At 46.9% G+C, this 26992-nt stretch overlaps 1 protein-coding gene across 6 annotated transcripts in view; it reads left to right on the top strand.

Moving 5' to 3' along the window:
* Positions 1-26992, top strand: part of ZFAND6 (zinc finger AN1-type containing 6) — a 71098-nt gene that overhangs the window by 16790 nt on the left and 27316 nt on the right. For 2 of the 6 annotated variants that reach the window (XM_039216606.1, XM_039216613.1), the window contains exon 2: positions 26312-26497. The exons of 2 other annotated variants lie outside the window; for them this stretch is intronic. The gene's annotated coding sequence lies outside the window, so the exon portion shown is untranslated. Of the gene's footprint in view, positions 1-17037; positions 17115-19722; positions 19884-26311; positions 26498-26992 lie in introns of those variants that run through there. 2 more of the 6 variants (XM_039216601.1, XM_039216626.1) reach the window with 2 other exon arrangements.

Genomic DNA, 26992 nt, shown 5'->3' with positions numbered 1-26992 from the left:
CCCGTGTTAAGCGTACAGAGTATCTCACTGCCATAAACCCTTCTGCAGCCCTTCCGTTTTACCCACACCCTCCCCTCCTCAGCCCTGATCTTCTTATCGTCTCCACACATCACCTATTTAAGATGGCGTAGACTTGAAATCACTCAGTGTGTAGTGTTTTCAGATTGGCTTCTTTCACTTAGTCCGATGCGTTTCGGTTTCCTCCGTGTCTTTCATGACTCGATAGCTCATTTCTTTTTAGCGCTGAATGATGCTCCGATGTGTGCATGGACCGGTTCATTCGCCCATTTACCTACACCTTAGTTGCTTTCGAGTTTTATCAGCTGGAAGAGAGCCGCCATAGAGCTCCATGTTCACCTTCGTTTAAACACAAAGACCGCTGTTGCTGGTTGTGAGGGAAGTGTCTAGTATCGTGGGAAGCCCCGTCCTGCCCTCCCCAGTGGCCGCACCGCCACGCGCCCGCGTCAGCGAGCCCGAGCCTTCCTGCCGCCCTGGTCCCCGCCGGCGTCCCGCGTTGGCCGTGCTCGCGGGCGCGGGGCGCCGTCTCCCAGCTGCGTCTCCCTGATGTGCGACGTGAGTGGTCTGCCTGCAGGCTCTCTGGCCCTCTGTGTACTTTGGTGAGCCGTCTGGTACGGTCTGTGGCCCGGTATTTAGAGTTCTTTGTATAATTTGAGTCAGTCCTTTATCAGATGTGTCTTTTGTAAATATTTTCTTACAGCGTGTCGCTTGTCTCCTCCTTCTCCTGACATTGCCTTTCCGAGTAGGAGATTTTAATTTTTGTGAAGCCCATCTTCCTTCTTCGTTTCATGTATCATGCCCTTGGTGTGGCATCTAAAAAGTAATTGCCATTCCCAAGGTCAGCTTGATTTTCTCCTTTGTTATCTTCTAAGAGTTTTAGAGTTTTGGGTTTATGCTTAGATCTATGATGCATTTTGCATTCGTTTTATTGAAGGGTGTAAGGTCTGTGTTTAGATTCTTTTCTTTGCATGTGGAGTCTGGTTATTCCATGATGGTCTGTTGAAAAGACTGTCTATGCTTGGTTGTACTGTCTTTGCACCTTTGTTGAAAAATCAGTCGGCCGTACTGATATGGGTCTCTCGTTGCTGGGTTCTGGGTTCTGCTCCAGTCGTCTGTGTGTTCTGTAATAAAACAGGTCTTGAATACTGTAACTTCGTACTCAATCTTGAAATTGAGCAGTGTCAGCCCTCCAACTCTGTTCTCCTTCAACATTGTATTGGCTTTTTTTTTTTTTTAATGACTTTATTTTATTTATTTATTCAGAGAGGGGCGCCTGGGTGGCTTAGTCGCTTGAGTGTCCGACTTCGGCTCAGGTCATGATCTCACGGTTTGTGAGTTTGAGTCCTGCATCTGGCTCTGTGCTGACAGCTCAGAGCCTGGAGCTGCTTCAGATTCTGTGTCTCCCTCTCTTTCTCAAAAATAAATAAACATTGAAAAAAGAGAGAGTGTGCACAAGTGGGGGAGAGTTAGAGGGGCAGAGAGAGAGAATCCCAGGCAGGCTCAGGCTCTGTGCTGTCAACTCGAAGCCTGACGCGGGACTAGATCCCACAAAACGCAGGATCGTGACTTGAGCCAGAATCAAGAGTTGCCCAAACAAGGGAGCCATTCAGGCACCCCTTTATTGGCTGTTCTGAGTCTTGCCTCTGTATATAAACTTGAGAATCAGTTTGTCTGATTCTCAAGCAATTGACTTTTTGAATTAACCTTAATCTTGCAACTTTGTTAAAATTGCTTCTTAGTTAATAAGTTTTTTCGTTGTTGATTCAGATTTTCTGCGGAGGCAATCGTGTTACCTGTGAACAAAGGCAGTTTTACTTACTCCTTTGTGATCTGTATACCTTGTTTCCTTCTCTTATCTTACTGTGTTAGCTAGGACTTCCAGTACCACCTTGAAAAGGGGTGGTGAGAGGGTACACTCCTGCCTTGTTCCTGATCTCTGTGGGACAGCGTCAAGTTTCTCACCATCAAGTATGATGTTACCTGTAGGACTTTTGTAGATATTCTTTATCAACTGAAGGAAGTTTCCTTCTATTCCCACACTAACTTTTCAAGTCCTCACAGCAGAGTCATGAGCTGAGTGTTGATATTGTCTGTTTCACGAATGATGATACAGGGGTGTAGAGAGTGTATGCCACTTAAAAAGTCAAATAGCTTATTAAGTGACAGAGCCTCGGTTCAGTTTGGGAAGTCTGACACCAGCGCATGGTCTTGCCATTCAGATCTACCTGGGGAGGAAAGGATATTGAAGGTAGGGAGGCCGCCAGGGTTGTTTTGATAGTTCTGTGGCGATCTGGGTAATTTTACTAATCTTCGTGAACCCTTGGGTTTGTGATCTGTAGGTCACTGTCAGGCTGAGGTGGGAGGCGTACTCCTTCCTGTCCCAGTGAGCCTCAGATGGGGGGTCTGGTGGAGCTCCAGCTCTCAAAGGTCTCTAAGGATGGGACCACGCCTTCCCCCGCCTTCTGCTGAGTTCACATCTTCTGCTTCCTTGGTTTCCTATGAACTAAAAATCAGATTTTTTTGGGTAAAAATTTATTAATCAGTCACTCTATCTTTACTTAATTTTCTTTTACAAAAACTTCTGATGTGGAGATGGTGCAGATAAAAAGGGTAGTGTACTGAGCACTGTGTTTTCTTCTTTACATATGTCATGTTTAGCTTTCTAGTCCTGTGAGCTGTGGGTGGTGGTTCCCACTCGACAAATATTTGACAAATACTCCACGAATTTCTTTAGCGCCTACTAGGTACTATGCCAGGAACTTCTGATATCCTGGGGAAACATACACAAAGGATTAAAATTTTAGTGATTCGAAGGGGAAAGACATCAGCTTTTAATAGGAGCAGGAGTGGCAGAAGACTTTACACAGGAAAAAGTGCTTGTACTTGGGTTAAGAAGATACTAAAAGTTAAGCAGAGTGAGTAAAAGGGATGGGCTGGCGTAGGCCTTGTAGCTGGAGAGCCAAGCATGTGCAAGATGATGATTCGCAGCATAGAAGCCGAGTGCTTCAAGACCCCCACGAAGAAGAAGCGGGGCAGAAAGAGACCTGCGGAGCCTGTTCGGTCCATGATGGAGAGCCCTTGGGTTATTGATTTGGGGAGCGGTCTGACCGTGTACATTTGCTTTAGTGTTTCCTTTGGCAGTAAGGGGTCCTAGGTGACACAGCTAGTAAGAATCCACTGCAGTTTGAATTGCAGTCAATCTGCCTCTCTTTAATAAAGGCTGTTTAAGCCTAGATGGTTTAAGGTACCTAGTGTTCAGCTCACTGGTTAGTAACTAGTAGGCAGCAGACGTGAGCACGGCACACGCAGTTACTGGAAGTCAGGTCAGAAGACGAGATTAAGTGGGACTTACTATGAGATCTGTCTAAGGATTGAGGCATAACTGGCCAAGAAGAGGGAAGGATATGGGCGTAAACCAGGTATAATTGCATAGAAGGTTGGGGCGTGAAGTATTAAGGACCTGGCTAGTTTGCGTTTGTAAGAGAGGTCAGAAATAGTCACTAAGCAGCCATGTTGGCAAAGCAAATGCTATAGTTCCCTTGAAAGAAATTATGAAGTCAGGCAGAGGAAGTTTTTGGAACAAGTTAACTGAGCTGTGTTGAATTTGAAGTTTAGAGCGCTCTCTTCAAATCAGCGACGCCATTTGATTGTATTAGCCTACAGGCGTGGCTCTATGTGACTCTGGGACACAAGAGATAAACGGGGCACGCAGGCCTGGCACCTGAGGGCCGTGTCGCCTCACGGTACCTCCCAGGCTACCGGCAGCCTAAACTCCATGTAGTCCTGAGGCCTTGCCAAGGGCACTGCCCTCCCCTCTGTGTGCTGCAGCTCTCTGCCAGGGAACAGGATCTGCTCTTCACAAGGAACAGTCTTCACGAGTATTTCGCTGCCGCCTGGCCTCTCTGCAGATTTGCTCTCCCAGAGGCCACACTGTCCCGTGCTTCTCGCCGGCGGTGGCTGCTGGTGCTGTCCTCCACAGCGAGCGGTTCAGAGGGACGCGGGTTCTGAGTTTTCTCGCTCCCTTTGCTGTTGGCAGATTGGCACTCTTCCAGGCAAACACCCGGTGGTCTTGCCTGTCCGTCACCTCGCCTCCCTCACTGTCGTGTTTATGGAGGATCCTGGCACCGGGTTTCAGTTCTGCTTCATCTCGTTCAGCCGTCCACGTGACTTTCCACTGCTGTGAATGTGGGGATTTGGGTTTGTTATATTTATTCCTGTATCCTCAGAGCCTAAAACCGTGTTTGGCACATAGGAAGTGCTTAATTTTTATTTATTGATTTTATTTATAAATAAATTTGTAAAGTGCCCTTGACTTGTCTCCATAAGCTCCACAGACCAAGCCTTCCACCTTATGCCTGACACAGCTCTGCCTCCAAATCTGTTTTCCAGTTGTGGAATGTGATACGTGTTCATTATTAAAAATTTAGAAAATGGATAGACTAAAAGATTTTTGTCACTCCTAATCTAGCTACCTAGAGATGAAGGTTGATATTTTGCTTTTGTAGCTTTCCAGGCTTCCCCCTTCCCGTGCACATGTGATGTATTTTTAATTTTTTGAAGAATCACGATTTCCTGTTGTGAAATCTTTCCGGGTAATCTTTAGTCCCGTTCAACGTGAATGCCTGCTACTCACCTACGTAGCGTGTCGGTTGCTAATGGCATAAGGCGAAGGGGCCCGCCCAGGCAGTGACCTGCTCACCTGACCTGGTGGCATCGCCGTTCGTGGCTGCCCGGCGCCCTGTCAGAGGAAGCCCCGTGGGTTTTCAACCAGCCCTCCGTTCTTTTTACCTCGTGATGGACGCTATCCCTGTTAGAAACGGTGCTGTGTGACTGTGTCCGTAGGATGACTTCAAAGATGTGGGATTTGGGGCCAGAGACTGTAAGCATTTTAGCCTGTTGTTCTGGAGAGAAGCTGTGCTGCCTTCCAGTCTCACCAGGAAGGTGAGCTGGTCTGTCCAGAAGCTTGTTTACCTGCCCCCACGCCACAGAGAGTGTTCAGTATCTGCATTTCCAATTTGGCAAATAAAAGTTTTTTCTTTATTGAGGTATAATGTACATGCCATAAAATCCACCCTTTTTTTTTTTTTTAATGTTTTATTTATTTCTAGGAGAGAGAGAGAGAGAGAGAGAGACAGCGTGAGCAGGGGAGGGTCAGAGAGAGGGAGTCACAGACTGAAACAGGCGCCAGGCTCTGAGCTGGCAGTCAGCACAGAGCCCGACGCGGGGCTCGAACCCACGAACTGCGAGATCATGACCCAAGTGAAAGTCGGACGCTTAACCGACTAAGCCACCCAGGCGCCCCTCCACCCGTTTAATAAGTGTTGAATTCAGTAATTTTAAATAAATATACAAAGTTGTGCGATTAATACCACACTCCACCTTGAACATTTCTGTCACTCCTGAAAGGTCCCTTAAGCCTGTCTGTAAACGGGCCCTGTTCCCAGCCCCGGTCCTGGTCACCAATATGTATATCTGCTCTCTGTTTTCGTAGATTTGCTCTCTCAACCTGTGTGTGGAATCCCTTATTTTAACATGGACTTTTGAGTTTGCCTGTTGTCACCGGCACGTTTTTTGAGGTGCACCCATGTTGTGACATCTGTCATTAGCTTGGTCCTTTTTTCTTTTCTCTGTTATTTTTTATCGTAGTAAAATACACATAAAATACATTTAAATCATTTGTAAGTGAATGCATGCACACCAGTATGCAGCTGTCACTGCTGTCCTTCTCCAGAACTTTCTCCATCTTGAAACTCTGTGCCCGTTTAACAGTAACTCGCTGTCCCTGCTCCCCAGTAACTACTGTTCTCCTTTGTGTCTCTGTGAATTCAACTGCTCGAAGTTCTTTCTTTTCCTTCCTCCTTCCCTCTCTCCCTCCCCCTCCCCCTTTTCTATGCCCAGTGTGGGGCTTGAACTCACGACTGCAAGATTAAGAGTCAGATGCTCTACCACCTGAGCCAGCCAGGTGCCCCTGAAGTCCTTTGTGTAAGTGGATCGTACAGAATTTGTCCTTTTGTATCTGGCTTACTTCACTGAGCATCCTAGCTGCAAGGTCGCTCATCTTGCAGCAAATATGAAAATTTCACTGCTGGTAGAGATGGAATACCATTTCATGGTGAGCATGCGGATCACACTTGGTCTGCAGACATGCCGGTGGTTTCTGTAACGCCGTTGTAAACGTTGGTGGACAAATAACTTCCGGGATTTGCTTTCACGGCTTTTGCTTCTGTCCCAGGAGCGGAGGGGCTGCGGCGGTAATTCTGCATTTAGCTTGCTGACGAACCGCCAGACTCTTCCATGGATGCCTCGCCGTTTTACATTCCAAGCGCCGGGCACAGGGTTCTGATTTCCCCACAACCTCACCAAAACTTCTCTCTTTTTGAAAATAGTCATCCAGACAGCATGAAGTGGTATCTCAGTGTGGTTCTGATTTGCGTTTCCTCATGATCAGTGATGTCGGGCATCTTTTCACGTGCCTATTGGCCATAGATTATTTTGTCGTCTTTGGGGATGTGTCTATTCAAGTTCTTTTAGGAGTTTCTTATATATTCTGGATATTTATCCCTTATGTGATCATCGCATTTGCACATATTTTCTCCCATTATGTGGGTTGCCTTTTTATTTTTATTCTGTGGATTGTGCCCTTTGATGGACAAAATTTTTCAATTTTGGTAATGTCCAGATTCTCTTGTTATCTTTTAGTGTCAAATCCAAGAAATCATTGCTATACGCGGCGTCAAATCTTTTGCCCCGTGTTTTCTTCTAGGAGTTTTATAGTTTACACATTTAGGTGTTTGACTCATTTTCAGTTAAGTTTTGTACACGGTGTAAAGGTCAAACTTCATTCCTTTGCATGTGGATGTCCACCTTTCCCACCACCTTTTTTCGAAAAGACTGCCCTTTCCCTCATGAGTGGTCTTGGCTTGTCCTTTTTTATTGCCGGTTAGTTTTCATTGTGTAGATCTAGACCACGTTTTACTTATCTGTGTACCGGTTGGTGGACATGTGGATCATTGCCAGTTTTGAGCTCGTCTTGCCTCTGTGAGCATTTATGTACAAGTCTGTGTGTGACAAACACTTTTATTTCTCTTGGCTGGAAACTAGAAAGAGAATACCGGATCGTTTTTCCAACTTTGTAAGAAATGGGAGACTGTTTCCTACGTTCCCGCGGTTTTACATTCCCAGCAGCAGGGCGTGAGGGTTCCTTCTGTTTTCACCGTCACCAGCACTTGGTGCGTGTGGCTGTTCTGGTGTAGATAGAGGGGCGGAGGGGTGGCTGCTTGTGGGGTGAACTTGCATCTTTGGAACAGTGGCTGCGGTCTCTGATCTGCTGCCTGGGTCTTCTGGCTGGAGCCCACCGCTCTCTCCTCCCCGCCGCTGAGCCTTCAGCTTTATGGGCCCAGTCTCTGCACTCTTGTTCTTCTTCCTCCAGCTGCAGGCCCCTCTTTATTTTGTTTATTTAAAACCTTTCTTTTAATGTTATTTTTTGAGAGAGAGAGAGAGAGGGAAAGAGAATGTGAGCAGGGGAGGGGCAGAGAGAGAGGGAGACACAGAATATGAAGCAGGATCCAGGCTCCGAGCTGTGAGCAGAGCCCGACGCAGAGCTCAAACTCACAAACCATGAGATCATGACCTGGGCCAAAGTCGGACACTCAACTGACTGAGTCGCCCAGGCGCCCCTGCAGACTCCTCTTTAATCACTTTCTTAGTTTCAAATCTTAGACCACCATTTACATACTCTGCTACTAAACCTAAGCTCCTAATGTTACTACAGCAGGTCACGTGATTTTGTTTTGATGCCATGGTTTTTCTGTAACTTTTTATTTTGATTTAATTTTAAACTTTACATAGAAATTGCATGAATAGTACAATGAACTCCTATTCCTTTTTCTGAGTCTCATTTGTTGAGCTTTGTCCCATTTGATTATCAATATTCTCTCTCTCTGACTGTATATGTGTATATGTGTAGAAATATATGCATGCATATTTTCTTCTGATCATTCGTGTGAGCTGGAACCTTACTCAGGTCCAATAGCTGTTTAGAGGTAAGCAGGGGTTGGAATCCAGATGTGTGTGTGTGTGTGTGTGTGTGTGTCCCCAGTAGCTGGCTCATACTTGCTGCTTAGGAAAGGCCACTCGAATGGCCCAGTGACCGCAGTTCACCTGTCAGAATCTGCCTTTTCTCTCTTCTTGGGGTGTCCACACAGGTGGGTGCTTGGGCTTTACAGTCAGACTCTGGGGGGTCTGTGCTTTATTACCACACACAGGCCGTTGGCCCCAAGCAGCTTCCACAGTCTCACTGAGGCTGTGTCCTCCTCTCAGGCGTGAGGAGAGGAGAGCCCCTCCTTGGGAGTGGTTCGGTGAGGGCAGAGGGGACCGACCGTGCAGGTGAAGCATCTGTCACGGACCCTTCCGCTTCCGTCTGTGATTCGTCCTGCTGCTCTGTGGCCGCCACCGGCTTGTGTTCCTTTGCCCCGCCGTCGCCCCAGGACCTTGTTCCTGGCAGTCCCCAGGTGGCGCACAGCTCTGGGGAAGGGTCCGGGCTGGGAGCTGTCAGGGGGACCTTGCCCTGAGCTCCCAGTTGGGGCAGGGAGGCCAAAGCCTTGATCTCAAAAGAACAGACGGCAGGTGCAGGATTTCGAGAGCCGGTTCGAGGCGCCGCGCTGCCTTGGGGCGTCCCAGGTTTTGAGTATTTTTAATCGCCCTGTGAACTCGTGCAGGATTTCAGAAATGCCGACTTCTGTGGGCCCGTAAAACACTGGGTCACACACTTGGAGGTGGTACAGAAATTCGAGGTGGCCCGACATGGCTGCCCCTGGCAGGCACCCCTCTCCAAGGTACGTGTTTTCCCAGGACCTTTGCTGTTTCTGTAGAAGGGGTCTCCGTACTCGTGACCCCACCTGGCAAGTTAGGAGGAAGAGAAAGTCATCAAAGCAAATACTTCCAAAGTAAGATGTCGTAGGTGGTGTCTGTTTAGTCAAGAAAATGTGTTTAGTGACCTACGAGGTGATTGGGCTTTTCAGTGGGAGCGGGGGGCACAGGAACTGGACAGAGTGCAAAGGGCAAAGGACAGTGTCTCGGGGACCTCTGAGGGGTCTGGGTGTGTCATGCTGCTTTGTGTGAGACTGGACTCCAAGTCAGATTTTACTCCTGATTTGGGTGTTTTCTCAGAATAATTAAACATCTCTCTGGAGGAAACGGCTCCCACACCTCCTGTGTATTGCTTTCTCCAGATGGGTTTCATTTAGATAAAAATTCTAACGTTATTTTCTATAATGCTGTCTTCATTTCTCCTGAAAACCAAGAGTGAATTATTTCAGAGAAAATAGCGCAAGGGGTTGCTGACTTGTCGTAGGTACCCTGGGTTTCTCCTTCAGTGTCTCTGCTAAGAAACAGACCCCTTTTGCATGCAGTGTTTAATACCTCAGTGTGACCAGCAGTGTTAACAGGTGATACAATTCTGGAATATAAAATTGTACTCTCTGCTAGTACAAAAAGCTTATTTCTCAGACCAGATCATTTGCAGTGTTCAGGGGACAGATTGGACTCGCAGCTGTTTTGTATTTTCCCTACACTTTAGTTCCTAAAGTCAGAGAGCTACGTGGTCCCGTGAGTTTGTCAGTGGTGAGAGAGCAGTGTATGGCTTGCTGGCTGTGGTCGTTTGGGCTCAGGTTTATGATAACCTAAGACAGAACAGGAGGTACATAGGAGTAACTCTAGGAAGACCAGCATATTTCATCCTAACTAGAACTCGTGTGTGTTACATGAGTCTCAGTAACTGTTGGGTTTTTTTTTGTTTTTTGTTTAAAAAAATAATTTTTTTAGTGTTTATTTTTTGAGAGAGAGAGAGAGAGTGTGTGTGTGTGAGCAGGGGAAGGGCAGAGAGAGGGAGACACAGAATCTGAAGCAGCTCCAGGCCCTGAGCTGTCAGCACAGAGCCCGACGCGGGTCTCGAAACCACAAGCTGTGAGATTGTGACCTGAGCCGAAGTCGGCCGCTTAACTGACTGAACCACCCAGGTGCCTGTTGGGGATTTTTTTTAGCAGAGGGAAAGGACACAGACTCAGGTGGGAAGAGGTAGAATGTTTTGGACTGTCAGAAAGCTATATTGTCTGTTGCCTGTCATTTGTTAGCCTCTTAAACAGTTCAAAGGGAAGAGATGAGAACATATTTAGTGGTGTCCAAGGCACAGAGAGTGCAGGTGGCAAGGTCCCTGCCCGGAGCCCCCATCCACTGTCAGCCCCAGCTGGGCATTCGCACGTGATCCCAGCTCCTCTCGTTATTGCATAATCTGCCTCATCAGAGTATATACTCTGAATGGCTTTCTGTCTTTTTGATGGAAATCTTCATCATATTGTAGTTGCTCTTAGAAGTTGAGGAAAAAATAGGAAAAGAATCCACATTAACCATAGATGTTCTCATTCTGTGCAAAATGTGAACATCTTGGAATAACAGAAGCACAGTTGATGTATTGTAGCTTTGTGTTGTGAAGTCAGGCATTTGTGTACTTGTTGCATACGTTACCGATTCTATGAAAAAAGGAGGAAGCCAGGGAAAAGCTGATGAAATGCTCAGTTCTCCAACAGCCCTCTTGGCCAAAAAGGGCCTGTGTGGTCTCTTGCGTTAGGACAGGAGGGTAGTGGTGTTGACCCTCTTCTTGAGTTGCTCGGTCCTCACCCTCACAACAACTGAGGCACAGGGAGTGAAGCCAGGGACTGTTTTCTCTCCAGAGCGCCCTTCCCCCGGCTGCCACCGCTTTCCCACTGTGGGTCCAGTTCTGAAAGGACCTTCCTTTGCACCCGCATTTGGCCCTTTATAACCACGTCATCGATGGCTGGAGCGAGGTCAGCGAGGGCTGGTGGTGTCATTTAGACTTTGTGGTAGAAACGTTCCGTACGTTAGATGAGCCGAATGTGTGCCTCCGAGGTGTGAAGTGTGACGTGCCTGTGCCTGAGGCGTGTGACACACTGGGAACTGTCATTCCTCCAGCTCCATCATTTTGAGACGTACAAGTGCTTATTCAGTGCTTGTTACAAGGAGGCTTTAAAAAAATAGTGGTTTTTTGATCCTTCTGTTTACATGCGCTGCTGTTTTGTCTGGGAAACTTCTGTTTGCAATTTAACCTCTTTCATGTAGGGGTGGGGTTGGTGAGCGGAGAGGGGATGGAAATTTTCTTTTCCTTTAGATTTGCTGTCATTGGTTTTTAGAGAGAGAGAGAGAGAGAGAGAATCCCAAGCAGGCTCCCCACTCATCGCAGAGCCCATCGCTGGGCTCAATCCCACAACTGTGAGATCGTGACCGGAGCCAAAACCATGAATCTGACGCTCAACCGACTGAGCCACCAGGTGCCCCCAAATTTTCACTCCTAACACCTTCCAGGTTTCGTTCGGCGGGAGGGAAGGCTGTCACTGAATCCGCCCTTTCCCATCAGCCAGGTCGGCTCCTCCTGCCTCTGCCAAGTCATTTGCCTTCCTGGTTTCAACGCGGTCGTGGACGTGATGTGTGGTTCAGGGTTGTAGTCGTCTCATGTCTCACGGCGGACGACGTTTGTGTTCCCGTCTCTCGTTCTCCTCCTTACGGCTCGCGGTCTGAGATCCTGTTTCTGCTGTGAGCTTGCAGTTGGAAGCCCCTGCGCTCCTCGCCTGGCCCGGCGCCTCTCCCGCGGCTCCGGGAGAGCGAGCCGCCCTCTGCCGGGAGCCGGGGCACCACGTGAGTGCAGGGCAGAGCGTCGTGAAAAATCCTTCCCGTGTGCTTTAACCCTCTTCTCCCCAGAGTTTCGCTAAACTCTTGCGCCCCCAATTCTCCATTAATACCATTCTTATTTAGGTTATCAAGTTGACTACTAAATGGCAAAACCCTGAACCCCTTGTTCCTGACCAGCTGCTGTAGTTAGACATGTAAACCATGTCTTCTTACATCCGTCCAACAAAAAGCACTTCCTAAAATTTTAAATAGTGGCTCTCCAAAGTTTATCATGGGAAGCCATTGTGTTTTGACAGATTACTTTTGAGGTGTGTCCTTTGTCCTAATTTTAGTTGAACTAAATTATTCTACAGTTACCATCTTTACAGTAATTTGAAACTATTTTCTTCTTAGCTACAAATATGTACTTACTGTGTTCTGTGCTAAAATAATATTTCCCAGTATGTATCCAAAATACTTTTTTTTAAAATATGTTTTTACACTTATTTATTTTTGAGACAGAGCACCAGCGAGGGAGGGGCAGAGTAAAAAAGGGAGACACAGAATCGGAAGCAGGCTCCAGGCCCCGAGCTGTCAGCACAGAGCCCGATGTGGGGTTCAAACCCATGAACTATGAGATCACAACCTGAGCTGAAGTTGGATGCCCAGCCGAGCCCCCCAGGCGCCCCTTGCCAGTGTGTGTGTAAAGTGGTGGTTCTCCACCTGGAATCCAAGGATCCCTTGGAGCTTGGTCTCAGTCTCCAGAAACTGATGCGGCTGGGCTGGGAGAGGACCTGGGAATTTGTCATTTTCTGTTGCTGTTACTCCATGTACTGGAGAAACACTGATGTGGATGGTTTTGTAGGGAAATCCATGTTTAGTGATCAGTTCAGGAAAACTCTTTTTAAACCTACTTTATCTCTTGACATTTTGAATCATCTTCTCAGTTGGTCTTTGTTTTTGGCTAATGTAAAGCCAGGTCACTGGGACTTGACTTCCCATCAATACGCTGAGGCCAGTACTAGAGCCAGGTTGGATTTTTAAGATTTAAGACCCAGGAGCTGTGATAGGTACCTGTTGTTGCTGCTGAAGCTTCGGGCTGAGGGCTTCAAAGACTATGGGGCCTAGTGATTTATTTAATGATTTTAACCCCACCTAGAAGCAGAAGAGAAAAAGCTGATCTTGGAATTACTGATTCCGGCCTGCCTGACAATTTATAAGTCAGGTATCACTAACGTAAGAATTGAAACTCTCAAGACCTCTGTGTAAGGTGGAAACCCAGTCAGTGCAGATTCTGGGGTTGACGCCTACTAGATAGTTTTCAAGCTAATACGCTTCTATTTTTGTTGCCAGTTAAGGGAGAATTGAAAATTAGTCCAGTTACTAGTGCTTTCTTCAGCAGAAGTAGTGAAAGTATATGTGTGGGTATTTTAACGATGTGAGAAAGAGATTGCTGCTTCAGTGCTCTTACGTCTTCTGTGACCTGTGGGTGCCGCTCAATTCCCGGAGAGAACGTAGTATAAATTAGAAAATCTTAAACACACAGACTTGGCATCTGGCCTTCTATTTTCAGATTGTTCTAGATTAATCTGACTATTTAATGGCCTGGAAGGAGGAAAGGTGCTAATTTAAGCCAGATTAGTAGGTTCTATGCTGCTAAAGCATTCCCTGATTGATCCTAAAAATTAAAGATGAAAAAGACTGGTAATTTGACTTCTCTGTGGGAGATTGAATTGCCCGTGGTTGATCCGCAGAGGCTCTGGGTTTGTGTCCCTGAGATGTATAAATGCAGGTCAGATGTTGGTCCATTATCTAATAAGCACTGGAGTTCCCGGAGCACCTGCTTTATGCAGATGTGTTAGGTATTAGAACTACAGTGGTGAGCAAGACAGACAGCTTCTAAAATTTAGTGTCAATCAGATTGTAAGAGGCTGAATTACGTGGTTTAACTTTGACCAGGAAAGTGACTTTTGTATTAACATGTGCTGTTTCTTAGCAGTGGTGTTTTTATGTTTATTTTTCTCCATGGATTTATCCCATTTGCAACAGATGATATTTATATGCAAGATAACTGTTAACTGGGATTAATCAAAGAGGATTTATAGAAAATAAAAAGGTTTGATGGTTGTTAGAAACTTTTTAAAAAATCAGCCTAGGGGCGCCTGGGTGGCACAGTCAGTTGAGCATCCGACTTCGGCTCAGGTCGTGATCTCATGGTTCGTGGGCTCGAGCCCCGCATCGAGCTCTGTGCTGACAGCTCAGAGCCTGGAGCCTGCTTCGGATTATGTGTCTCCCTGCCTCTCTGCCCTTCCCCCACTCATGCTCTGATTTCTCTCAAAAATAAATAAACATTAAAAAAACTTAAAAAACATCAATACCTGGGTGCCTGGATGACTCAGTTGGTTAATCGTCCAGACGACCTCACAGCTGCTGAGTTCAAGCCCCGCATCAGGCTCTCAGCTGTCAGTGTAGGGCCTGCTTCAGATCCTCTGTTCCCCTCTCTGCCTCTCCTTGCTCTCTCTGTCTCAAAAATAAACATTAAAATTTTTTTAATGAACTCTGTACTCTAAATGAACAGAATATAATAAACTGCAAATGATATTTAAAGCCCTAACAGTTATTCAGTATTAACATGTTATTGGATAGGTAGTAACAATTTATTCAGACTTCTAAGTGGTAAGAGTTATGGGAGAAAGGACCCCACCTAACACCTTAGGCTGGATTTGTGTCTTCTGTTGCATCCTCCCCCCGGCTCTGCAGAGTCAGCAGGGGAGTAAGCGGGTTCACTGAAGGTGTATGCCCCTGAGTATTGTAGCTTGGTGATATTGATAATGACCATTACACTACTAAAATGGAAAATAAATTGTTCAAATTGAAAAGCTATTCTTAAATTGCTATTTTTTTGAGCATTTGAACTTAGTTGTAGACAAGTTAAAAATGTTTGAAATCTAATTTTTCTTAAAAATACTTTTAAGTTCTGGGGCGCCTGGGTGGTTCAGTCGGTTAAGCTTCTGACTTCAGCTCAGGTCATGATCTCAGGATTCGTCGTTTCACATCGGGTTCTGTGCTGACAGCTCGGAACCTGGAGCCTGCTTCAGATTCTGTGTCTCCTCCTCTCTGTCTCCCCTCCTCTACTCATGCTTTGCCTCTCTCTCTCTCAAAAACAAACATTAAAAAATTTTAAAAAATACTTTTATTTTAAAAAATTTTAAAAAATACCTGAAGAAGTCTTCTTGGCTTCAAATTACCCAATTTACTATAAGTTTATCTTTAGGTTTTATATTTGAATACTGGTTATTGATTTTTTTCAAGAAAAGGATCTTTTTTTAAAAAATGGAAGCTTTTATTTGAGAATTGAAAACTTCAGGAACATGAATTATTTTGTAACATAACTTTAATCATTGAGCAAGAAAGTATAAGGAAATTGCTTTCTCTGTATTTTCTGAAGAGTTAGGAAACATTCAGAAGTAATTCCTGAAAAGAATAATCTATGCTACCTTTATTTGGGGGGTGTCTTTTGTTGAAATGCAATAAATTCATGTCAGTTACACCTTTAAAAAAATTTTTTTAATGTTTTATTTCTGAGAGAGAGTGTGTGAGCAGGGGAGGGTCAGAGAGAGAGGGAGACACAGAATCCGAAGCAGCTCCAGGCTCTGAGTGTCAGCACAGAGCCCCACATGGGGCTTGAACACATGAACTATGAGATCATGACCTGAGCCGAAGTTGGACGCCTAACCAACTGAGCAACCCAGGCGCCCCTAATTACACCTTTTTAAAAATTTAGGAACAGGAAAAAATGGTTTAGGAGAATTTGTCAGAATTATAAGCCCCCTTTCCCCAACTTTAAAAACTGATGATGAACATGTTCAAGCTCTGTTCACACTTTATGCTTGTTGTAAAATAAACTTGTTAATTGTATAGTAGTCCAAGGGGCACCTGGCTGGCTCAGCCGTCACAGCAGGCGATTCTTGATCTCGGGGTCATGAGTTCGAACCCCACATTGGGTGTAGAGATTCCTTAAAAATAAAAAATAAAAAGCAGTAAGTTGATCTTGTTCAGGGTATCAAGTCGTTTTCAAGGCATTGTGGTGATTAAAGAGGTGGATATAGAGAGAAAATAAGAAAGGGAAAAATTTGTTTCTCTGCTCCTATCTAAATGAGGATAATTTTTTAGAAACCTATTTTAAGATATAATAATGAGATAGCTGCCTAGTAGAACTGGTCTTACAGGAACTTGAACTCCTGTAACATGGCTCCTCCTGGTGTAACTCAAACTTGTAATGCCATCTACCCAGCATAGCTGTGGGTCCATCATGGTTTCAATCAGAATGGCTGTTTCCTTCATCCTATTTTTTAAAATCAGCTTCATTGAAGTAAATTTGCATACAATAAAATGAGCTAATTTTAAGTGTGCAGTTTTAGTTATGGCGAATGTCGTTATGACCATGGTGTGGAACATCTCCTTTACCCAGAAAGTGTCCTGGTGTCCCTCTGGAGTTCACCACCCCCTCTGCCTCCCTGGGTCCCTGGACCTGCAAGCGGCCTGCTGGCTTTTTGTAGCATTTCATGTAAATTGGATCACACATTTCTTAGTCCTTTGTGTCTGTCTGCTTTCACTTCGCATGAGAGAGATTCCCTCGTGCCGTTGACCAGAAGTTCGTTCTGTTTGGTGCTAAGTAGTGTCCGTGTGTGCACGTGTCCCGATCTGCCCACCCAGTCACGTTGGACGGCCTGACGGCTCCTGGGCTGTCTCCAGCACTTGGCTGCGTGAATCACGAATAAGGCCGCTGTGAACCGGCCAGCACAGGCCTCTCCGTGGACGTGCGTGTGAATACCTGGGGGTGGGACCTTTGCTCTGGCGAAATGGAAGCTTTGTCTCCTAGTTTGGGTGGAGGAGGAACACCTCTTGTGGAACCTCCAGTCTGCAGCCCATCGTAGGGCAAAGGCTGGATTGCTGGCTGTTTCTCTCTTCTTTGTACTTCTGTTTCATGTTTTGTCTCCCCCCCTTTACCCGAAAGAAGCAGCCACCTTTAATTTTAACTGTAAAACCTCTTCTAAAATGGTATTCCTTATTTAACACTCCCATTTGTAAGAAAAACCTAAATTTTGAGTGGCTGTTTTGGAATAGTTCCTGTCCCCTCCACCTAGTATTTCTGCCTTCTACTAAGTTTCATTTTTTTGGAGCCTTTTTTCATTTCTTTCTAGATCGCCTTTCTCCTCAGAGTTGGGAACTGTGTCGAGCCGTCTGAGTTAAGGGAAACACGTAAGCTGCAGGTAAAGGTTACGGTTTGTAGTGTCACAGCTTGGACTTTGCTGGAAACGCAGCTGCAGACTCTGTTGGTCAGACTTAGTGATTCATGAAGACTCTGAAGGGAGCTCTGCTGACTCGTGTATGTCATAGCCTCCTTGACAGGACAGGTAAGAGTTGATTTGGATGCAAGCGATGCCTGAAAACTTGCCTCCTGCCCTCCTAAGTAGATTCGGTTGTGCATCCTACATGCACATGTCCTATTTCTTAAATTAGGGACTTTCGTTTCAAAATGGACTTAAATTTTACTTTTGAGTTAGTCACCTTTCTTCTACAATGTGGATTATTCTGATTCTTGTATTAAAAGAGCATCGAGCTGGGCATCTGGGGGCCTCAGTCGGTTGAGTGTCCAACTTTAGCTCAGGTCATGATCTCAAGGCTTGAGAGTTTGAGCCCCACGTCGGGCTCTGTGCTATCGGAGCAGAGCCTGGAGCTGCTTCAGATCCTTTCTCCCCCTCTCTCTCTGCCCCTGCCTCTTTCTCTCTCTTAAAAATAAACACTTAAAAAAAAAAATAAAAGAGCATCAGCCTGCTGCATTCAGAGATTGGCGTTTGAATTAAGACCAGAGGAAGATTTGGGAAGCTAGTACTTAGGTCCAGTGGGCAGAGGATTTGATAATGTTCTGCCTGAGAAAATGGGAGGGAACACAAGAATTTGGAGGGTTGGGATAAATTATCTTGCCCTGTTTTGCAGTTAGACATTCTGGGCCTGTTTAAGTGCCTTCTTTAAATAAGGAAGTGCTGTCGGGTTGAAGAGATTCATCTGATTGAGAGCCTGTGAAAGAGTACAGTCAGTATTGGGCCCCGGGGTGCTCACAGCTGATGGAAAGGATACTGAGTATAGGAGACGAAAATTCATGCCTTCTTCCTGCGTCACCCTTGTTCAGCCTTGACTTCCTAATTTGCTGGAGATCTGCCCCTCCAATTCCTGTTGTCTTTGCTAGACTCTGAGCCAGACGATGTGTACTGTCATTCCACGCCTTTCCAAAGTGAATTGTTCGTGAGCTTTTCTCTATTGTTCTGTGCCTCCTTGACAAGCCAAAAGAAAAAAACGGAGTATGGGCATAAGATGCAAATAACCATACAGTAGTCAAAGCTGTGCTCTTAGTCTTGCAAAATCCCTTCCACTAGGTGAGGTAGAAGATGGCAGAAGATTAAACAGAAGTTACAGTGTGGAGGGAAAATATTTGAGGCAGCTGGGGAGGAAGGGGAGCTGGCGTTAGTGTGGTGTGTGGCCATCAGGGTTGTTTCCCTTCCCACGCCTGCTGTCGCTCCTAGTCCCCTCTCTGTTTTCTTTCTTTTTTCCTCCCTTTTTATTTTATGGTTTCATGCCACTGACATGTTTGTGTATTATCCGCTTGTGGGCTAGCTTCTTGGTGATAACATCTGTTTCCTGGTCTTCTCCAGGTGTTCTGTAGTCAGCTTTTTATTGGCGTTCTAGAGTTTATTTGTTTGGGGAGGGGCGTATTAAAACTCTCCTTGCATGTTGTTGAGCGCACACCTCTTTGGTTCTGCGTTGCTGCCCGCATCAGCAGAAATGGACCTGATTTGGAAGTTTTAGCAAGGAGGTGCACCTTCTCCTGCACCCCCAGTTGGAAGATGGTGGGTTTGAATTATTTCTTAATTCATTTATATGTACAGTATAAGATTGTAAGTAAGCACCTGTATAGCAAAGCAAATGTGTAGTAGCTTATTTCAGCACTGAGTAATACCTGAAAAATTAGTCAGTGAAATTTGAGTCTGTGGACGTTTCTTAGGGTGTTTCTAAACCACGTTGCTAATATAAATAGCAGGTTTACTCTGTGAAGTGCTAAAGCATTTCCTAAAATTTTCTGTAGAAATTTGAGGCCATGTAGGTGGAAAGTAATTATATCCAGTATTCTAAGACGTTTTGATTGAATGAGGTTTAATTTTCCAGACAGGCCCTCTAACACTTGGTAAACCTGTAGCAGAAATGCCGCTATGGAAGTGTGAGTCGGTGGGTAAATGTGCCATAAACTTTCATAGAAAATGTCAGAAATATGGCTCTTCAGTTGAAACAGGACCAGGAACCTCATTCTCCCCACCCAGCAGGGTCCCAAGGGAGAGTCTTGGGGCTCTGAAACCCTCCCTGTTGACTGTTTGCTTGTGAAAGTTATTCTTTAGTTGCTGGACCTTTATGCTAAATAAATTAAACTTTAGAGAAACAGAAAAATACCTAGTTTTGGGGCGCCTGGGTGGCTTAGTCGGTTAAGCGTCCGACTTTCGCTTGGGTCATGATCTCGCGGTTCGTGGGTTCGAGCCCCGCGTCGGGCTCTGGGCTGGCTGCCAGCTCAGAGCCTGGAGCCTGTTTCAGTCTGTGACTCCCTCTCTCTCTGACCCTCCCCTGCTCATGCTATCTCTCTCTCTCTCTCCTAGAAATAAATAAAACATTAAAAAAAAAAAAAGAAAAAGAAAAATACCTAGTTTTGCTTATTTGAGATATCAATGATTGCATAAAAAGTAATCCTTGCCCACCTAGCCTGTGGCCAGGTGAAGAAAACTCTATATGGTAAAGTTACATATTGCTGTATTCTACATCGGTGTCAAATACCACGTGAAATGTTTTTATTTCTTAATTTTACCTCAGCACCCGTTTTTATGTAGCTATAATAGTGAAAGCACTCCCTAAAATGTTAGACAATTAAAATGTACACAATTTTAACTGTCTCAACTCTGTTTCATGTTAAATGTGTTACAGGAATGAATCTGAAGTCTGCTGCAGTAAAACACTGAAGGCTTTAAAATGTTTTCTTGCATAAAACTCAGACTTTAAGTAGCTGCTTATGAGGATAGGGAAGGCAGGAAGCTAATGTCTGTCTCAAGATACAGGACAGCTGGTTGCGCATCAGCCTCAACTGTGTGAGTAGCCTCAAGCCTGGGACCCTGTGTGACCCTGTGTGATGGGGGCGGTCACTTAAATGTTTAAATCTCAGGTGCTTGCAGGTACACGTAGGTACACTTCAGTCGGCATAAGACCTTCTTTGGGGTCTGGTTTTTTTCTGGTGGGTAATGCACTGAGGGTGGAGTGAGTGGTAGATTTTTATTTATACAATAGTTTTGAGAATAACAATAAGGAAGAATCATTAGTCACCGTGTGTCTTTTTTTCACAATTATTTTAAGGATTGGTATCTGCATTACCTAATTGTATTATGGTGAGGCCAGAGGTCAGAATTCTTTAGATTGCTGTTTATTTTGGAATTGATTTCAGCCTTTTAATATTAATATTTTTACCAGACAACCACAAAAATGTATTTTGGAAATACAGTGTTATATATTAATATAGGAAATTACTCGGGAATAATTTCACAATTTAAATTACAATTAGTAATTTTTTTAAAAATATTTTTTATTTATTTCTAGGAGAGAGAGAGAGAGACAGCGTGAGCAGGGGAGGGTCAGAGAGAGAGGGAGTCACAGACTGAAACAGGCTCCAGGCTCTGAGCTGGCAGCACAGAGCCCGACGCGGGGCTCGAACCCATGAACTGCGAGATCATGACCTAAGCGAAAGTCGGACGCTTAACCGACTAAGCCACCCAGGCGCCCCTACAAGTAGTAATTTTGAATAGCTCTGTTTAACTAGAGAGAACATAGATTTCTAAATAAAGGAACTCTTGTTCCTTAAATGGATTTGGAAGTCTTTTAAACTTGCCAATTTTGTGTTTTAAATGTGCTCTAATAATAATATAAGTACCTGTTGAAGAAAAATTTCTTTTTCTCTTAATGAAAGTTACTGCCATCAGTAAGAATCGATTGGAGGCCCGCAGGGAGGGGGTGACTTTTTTCCTCCTGTCCCCTGGTTTTGTTTGTGTTTTGAATTGGCTTTTTTCCAAGGCAGGATTAGGAGTAAGACTCTAACTTGAACGACCCAAGCCACCGTAAGCGGCCTGTAAGCGGCCTGAAGAGCGTGTAGATTAAAGTGAGGAAACCCTTACTAACTGTTCCCGAGGCTTGGGGTGGGAGGGAGGGTATTTGCATAAATTTGCACCAATTTACTTTGTCTCTCACCTCATAGAAGTTTTGGCTGAAGGAAAGTCAAAATTGAGTCTCTGGGGTCAGGGAGGCGGCGCGGGGGCGTTAGCAAACCCGCGAGGAGGGCACCTCTTGGCAGCGGCAGCCGGCGCCGGCTGGGGCCGGAGGAGGGGTGCGGTTTGCTCAGGAGTGTGGGCACGCGGGGTTGCCGTGTGCCCTCCCCCCCTTTCAGGCTGGGCGGTGGACACAGCCATTCGGGGGCCTCCGCTAAGCCGGACGCTCCAGGAGCCCTGGACGCTCCCAGCCTCCCCGATCTCAGTGCTGACGAATTCAGCGCCCCAGTCCGAGCCACGTGGCACCTCCCCGACCGGGCCCAGCGCTTCTGTTGGGCCACTTCCCTCCCCACTTGGTAGATTTGTGTCAGGAATCGAGACAGTTCAAGGTGAGGAGGCCTTCAGAACATTCCTGATGGAACTTCGAGCTTGAAGAGGAGATTAGGCAGGAAGGACACATGTGGGAAAGAGAAACTTCCGCAGCTTTCTCCTTTTCTGGCTCTACTCCGGCCTGCCTGTCCTCGAGCCCCCGCTGGGACGTGGGCTGTGCCTGGCCAGGGAGCAGCGCCCATCAGCCGCCTGCCTCTGCCTCGCGTGCCTCTACCTCCCCTCGCTGCCTTCTCGCCAACCCTGCGCCCACTTCCGGAACAGAGTCCCCCTAGAGCGTTCGCACCTGTTTCACCTCTTTGACTGTTGCGTTCGGGGGGAGCGGGAGCGCGGAGCTCGGGGGCTGTGGAGGCCGTTTGACACAGTTCAGTCAGGCCGCGAGTCCGGCTGCGTGGGGTCAGATCCTAGCTGTCCCCTCTCCCAGCACGTTCTACCGAGCGCGTGACTTCATCTGTGCCTCTGGGCCTGTCCTCTGTAGAAGCGACGTTCTGGTTCGATGCGGGCTCCTGTGCGGCTCTGTGTCCTCACTCCCCCGCACTGTTGGGCTGTTATACCGCCACCGCTGCTTGAAGAGGAGGGGCCCGAGTGGGCGCTCAGTCCTCAGTAACAGAGTGTAAGGCTTTAGGATTAAGAATTTGGAATCGCAGGGCGCCTGGGCGGCTCAGTCGGTTGGTTAAGCATCGGGCCCTTGATTTTAGCTCAGGTCGTGATCTCACAGTTCTTGAGATCAGGGCCCGCCCCTGGCTCTGCGCTGACAGCGTGCAGCCACTTGAGATTCTGTCTCCCTCCGTCTGCCCGCACGTGTGCCCACACACACCCTCTCTCTCTGTCTAAATTAACAAAACACCCAAAGTACCAAACCTAGAATTTGGAAATCACAAAGTAAGATATTTTCAGGTGGGCATGTGGGCGACATGTCCCTCGTAGGAGAATGGGGACCCCAGCTCCCCTGACCTCCTGCTCTGGCCAGCTGTACACACCAGCCCCATTTCAGATTCAGTAGCCATTTGTGGCTGGTACGTTTCTAGACAGTTGGGTTTGAATCGGTAATGCATTTACATCAAAGGTGAACTTGCCTGGTGACACACAACTCTTACTTGAGCACAGAAGATTGGCTCCTTCAGCAAACGTGACTCCACAGAGGAAGCAGGAGGGAAACAGAACTATTTCTTGCAAAATCCTGGTGAGGGTGAGGTGTGTTTTCTCTGGGTTTTAGGTGAAGTGACTTTAGTCCACGTACAAGTCCTCAAAAGTTCAGGTGGGATGAACAGCGCATGGAGCAGTGTTGTAAGCCTTGAGTTCCGTCAAGAGTGACTGCTTCTTGGAGGAAAGTGAGCTGTCGTGTACGTGTAGACGTTGGCAGAGTGCGTGCGACTCCAGAAACGCCTTTGAAAGCGGTGCTGACGTGGGGGGGCCCGCTTCTCTAACGTCTTTCAGGGCAGAGCAGGCATCAGTCGGGAGTTCTGGTGCCCAGGGGTCTCCTGTGTGTGGCCGTCAGCTGGGTAGTCACTGCCTCTGTGTTTAGAGACAGTGCAGGTGCCAGGGTGTATGAAGGAGTAGAAATGGGGCTTCATGTCCTACAAGGAGTCACTTGCCACCACACTGATCAGGGGGCAGAACATACTGGAGACACCCGTTCTCACTCAAGACAGAAGATGAGAATGAGAACTCTTACAGAACTGCGAGAACTTCACGGCGTGGTATCTTTTTACATGTGTGTGGGGCTACCCTTTCCCCACCCCTGCCCCCGGCTTTGGGTCCCTGGCTTGGGCCATCGCCCAGGTCCCGCCAGCTGGCCTGGAGGGGCCACCGTGGTACCAGCCACACAGCAGGAGCCGAGGGCTGTGGGTGCTGCACAGTGGGCCGGGGGGGGACGTTGCTGACAGGGAGACAGTGACGGATGTAGTGCTGAGTACCCCCCTTCCACAGATATGGGGGCTGTTGTGTGGCATTTTCACAGAGTGTTTGCCAAGACTTAAATATGAGGTTTTCTGATGTGGTTTCGTAATTTAGGGAAGGAGTTTGGAGAACGTCAGAGGGAACGATGACCCGTGGGTACTCTGAGCATCTGCAGCCAGAGGCGGAGTGGCCGGCCTGCCCGGGCTGACCGCCTGGCCGTGCTCGGAGCGTCGGTGCCGGTGTCTCGGCCTCATCTCAGATGGCCTGCTGTTGGGCATCACATGCTCTTAATTGGGAACTGAGAGTGGATTTTCCGTATTTGTGTTTTAGCCATTTAAACCCTTTAGTTCAAATGAAGTCTTTGCCGGACACTGATCTGTAAATACTAAGAAGAACCTATTGTTGAAGCAGAGAGGTTTCAGTCTTCTGCCTTCACTTTCTCCCCACCGTCGTCCTCTGCCTCCACCGTCATCGATTAGAATTCAGCTCCGAGAAGCATTGCCTGGATGCTAAGCATGACGGGAAGACCGTGCATACTCTTAGATGCCTTCAGATTTTAGCTTCAGCGCTCTGGCTTCTCGTAGGCTGGCCGTTCACTGAAACTGGCCACGATTCTGGGGTTTATATTGAAAGGCGGTACTGGTAAACGACCCCAGAAACTTACATTTTACTTTACAGATCTTGTCGGCCCTCTCCGGCGTGCTCTGCTCCTAAAACTAGACCAAGAGCCCTTCTGTCATCTGAGTCCAGATTACCCGTGCTTACGGGTAATTGAGCTTGTTTTTCTTCTGGGTGCTTTACCTCTTCACCAGTCTTGTCCTGCGCGGAGCTGCCAGGAAGAATAGAGCCAGATGGTGCCTCCTTGTTTGCAAATAAGCCCTTACGGGCACGTGTTCTGTTTGTTGACCTCTCCTTATTTTACGGCCGTTTTTCCTTCTGATGTTGTCATACAGCCACACTGGTAAGGTCGCCTGCAGTCCCTTTCAGAGTAAGAGTGGGTCTGTAACATGGTGCCTAGTGAGGTGTTAGTGACCAGCGCCTGTTACGCCCTCCTTCTGTCCCTGTGGCCTGACCCTGTGGGTCCGCTCCCATCTTCCTGTACCCCAGGCGCACGGGGTTCGCCGCCCCAGTGAGACCACATAGTGGCCTTTACCCACCCCCTCACCTCCAGTCAGTACTAAGTACAAGCACTTAGGTTCTTTACTGGCAGTTATCCGGAGTAACTTTCACGAACTTTTGAGAGGAGCATTTGGAAACCCTCCCCTAGCCCCAGTCAGAAGTGACATGTATACTGAGATGCGCTCGTGGGCAGGCGTGGTCCGCGGTGAGGGGACCTCCCGGGTGCTGCCCTCTGTCACCGCGGGCAGGGGCAGGGGTAGAGTCAAGTTTATGGCTGCGGCCTCTGCGGCTTCTCGCAGCGCTTCCCCTCTGTGTGAACTGCAGGCGTTTGATCTGAAAAGGCCACTGGGGTGGAGATTTCTGTGGCTTCGTGGGTCAGAAAGTGTTTGGCAGTCGTGAGCTCACTTGATCTCCCAGGTCCTGTAAATTAGAAAAGACAGGTTATCGCTGAATTTTAATACGAGGAACCAGAAGCTGACCCTTTATCTAAATTGAAGGTTGCAGAATCAGAACCAACGCGAAGATCAAGTCCTTTATCTGTTCTTTCCACTGCGCCGTCTGTGCCGTGTGGCTCTGCAGGGCGCACGGTTGTGCCTCCTTCCCCCAGAGCACTTGTGAATTACCCTTCGCCCCATGGGGTCACATTTTCACTGAAAGAGAGAAGTCACCTTCTGAAATACCTAGCAATTATCTTGGGCATCTATTTTTTTTTTTTAACACCCCTGTGAAAATCAAGTTCCCAAACTATATTTTTGGTGCTGCTTACTAGCATTTCGTATTTCTGTGGCCAGGAGGGCTTTCTGTAGTTTTGGAGTTAGGTGTGCTGTCTGTGCAGGTACACGAAAGTCCCACATGAATGTTCCTGTCCTACACCTGTCGATCGTTGAGAGCAGAGCTGTGTCATAACTTCTATTTTATACAGTCTCTGGGGGGTCAGTAGGCACCATAAGTGTGTCACACAGGCACCCTTGCTGGAGAGCTAGGACAAAAGAAAATAAAACTGACTTTCTCGGATAATTTTGCTGTATCTTTTCTGATAATATTCCAACTAAAACATTTTGGAAATCATTCATTTGCTCACCCAGCATCTATTTCAGTACTTATCGCTATGTGCCTGGCATTGGATCCAGAACTGGGATTGGCAAACTGTGGCCCACTGGCCACACCAACCCACTTTGGCCACCTCTTTCTGTAAATAAAAGCTTTATTAGAACACAGCTATGCCCATTCATTTTTTTCCCCAGGATTAGACACATTTTTAATTTCAGTAATAAAGGTATATTTTGGGTACACTGGTGCTTAAGAAGAACACATTTATTTTTGACATAGTTTATCATAAAAGAACTAAAGAGCATTGGACTTTTGAGAAGTACTGAATTCTTTAGTTCTTCCACGTCATTCATCTGTCCATTCATCCATCAGCACACATGACCGCCTTCTGTTTGCTGGGCCCTGTGTCCACCAGTGTGGGACTGTGATCCTGCCTTTGCAGAACGAGTGTGAAGCACAGACTGTTAAACAAACCGCTGATGACAGCACAGAACGCGGAGCGCTGTGAGAGCTGCGTGTGCAGGCGGTGAGGCAGTGCCCAGTAGAGGCGCCACCATCCTGGGGCTGAGAGCTCAAGGAAAGCTTCTGAGGGCAGTCATCTCTATAGGGATCTACAAGGATAAATAGAAACAAAACGTGCAGAAAATAGGGGGTGCGCAGCGGGTGGAAGGAAGGGTATTTTGGGCAGGATGCTCAGCCCCTATGAAGGCGTGGACGTATGGAAAGTACCTCCTGGAGATTGTGTTTTGTTTTTGTTTTTGTATTGCTTCTCATTTCTGAACTACGTGAACATGCCATCTATTTAACAGAAGAAAGTGTGAAGAATTCGAAACACCGAAGCGGAGAGAGTCAGCCTCTCATCGCGGCTACACCTCCCTGCTCGCCGGAGGTCAGCACCGTCCAGAACCTGGGCCCTTTGTAGCCCTTTCAGGTTATCCACAGACGAGCCTGTTCATAAACGCGGCGCACTGTCCTTCCTTCTGTACGTGAATAAGGTAGGAGGCCGTTTGCTTCTGCAACTCTGGTTCTCACACACTGATGCCGCAGCGATGACCCGCGTCAGGACGGACTCGCGTTTGCACTCGCGAGCAGGGATTATCCGGGTGTGGGAGGGTCTGCGTCCAAGAGTGGTGTCAGTTTTCTCTTTTCATAGCCAGTCAAGCTCCTGCCCCCAGGAGGAAATGGGTGCCCAGTTCATACTATCCACCCGGAAAGTTCTATATGCCCATTCGTTTTTACTGCGTCTGTGGCTTCTGTCTCACCACCCCACCGGAGGTGAGCAGCTGTGGCACCCACCGTGCGGCACACCAAGCCCGAGCTCTTTTCTCCAGGGCCCTTTAGAAAAATAAAGTTTACCAACCCCTGATCTGCAGTGCCGGGAATATAATCCTGAGAAAATAATTGTTCTGTGTATTTAATGTTTTTTCTTTTTTAGATTAACTTTCAGTCCTTAGGGGACCGTATTACTCATTCGTCATTCATAGTTCAAT

This window comes from Hyaena hyaena, unplaced genomic scaffold, assembly GCF_003009895.1.
Source record: "Hyaena hyaena isolate Hyena2069 unplaced genomic scaffold, ASM300989v1 scaffold_13, whole genome shotgun sequence".
Lineage (NCBI taxonomy): Eukaryota > Metazoa > Chordata > Mammalia > Carnivora > Hyaenidae > Hyaena > Hyaena hyaena.
This window is presented reverse-complemented; position numbering and strand designations above follow the sequence as displayed.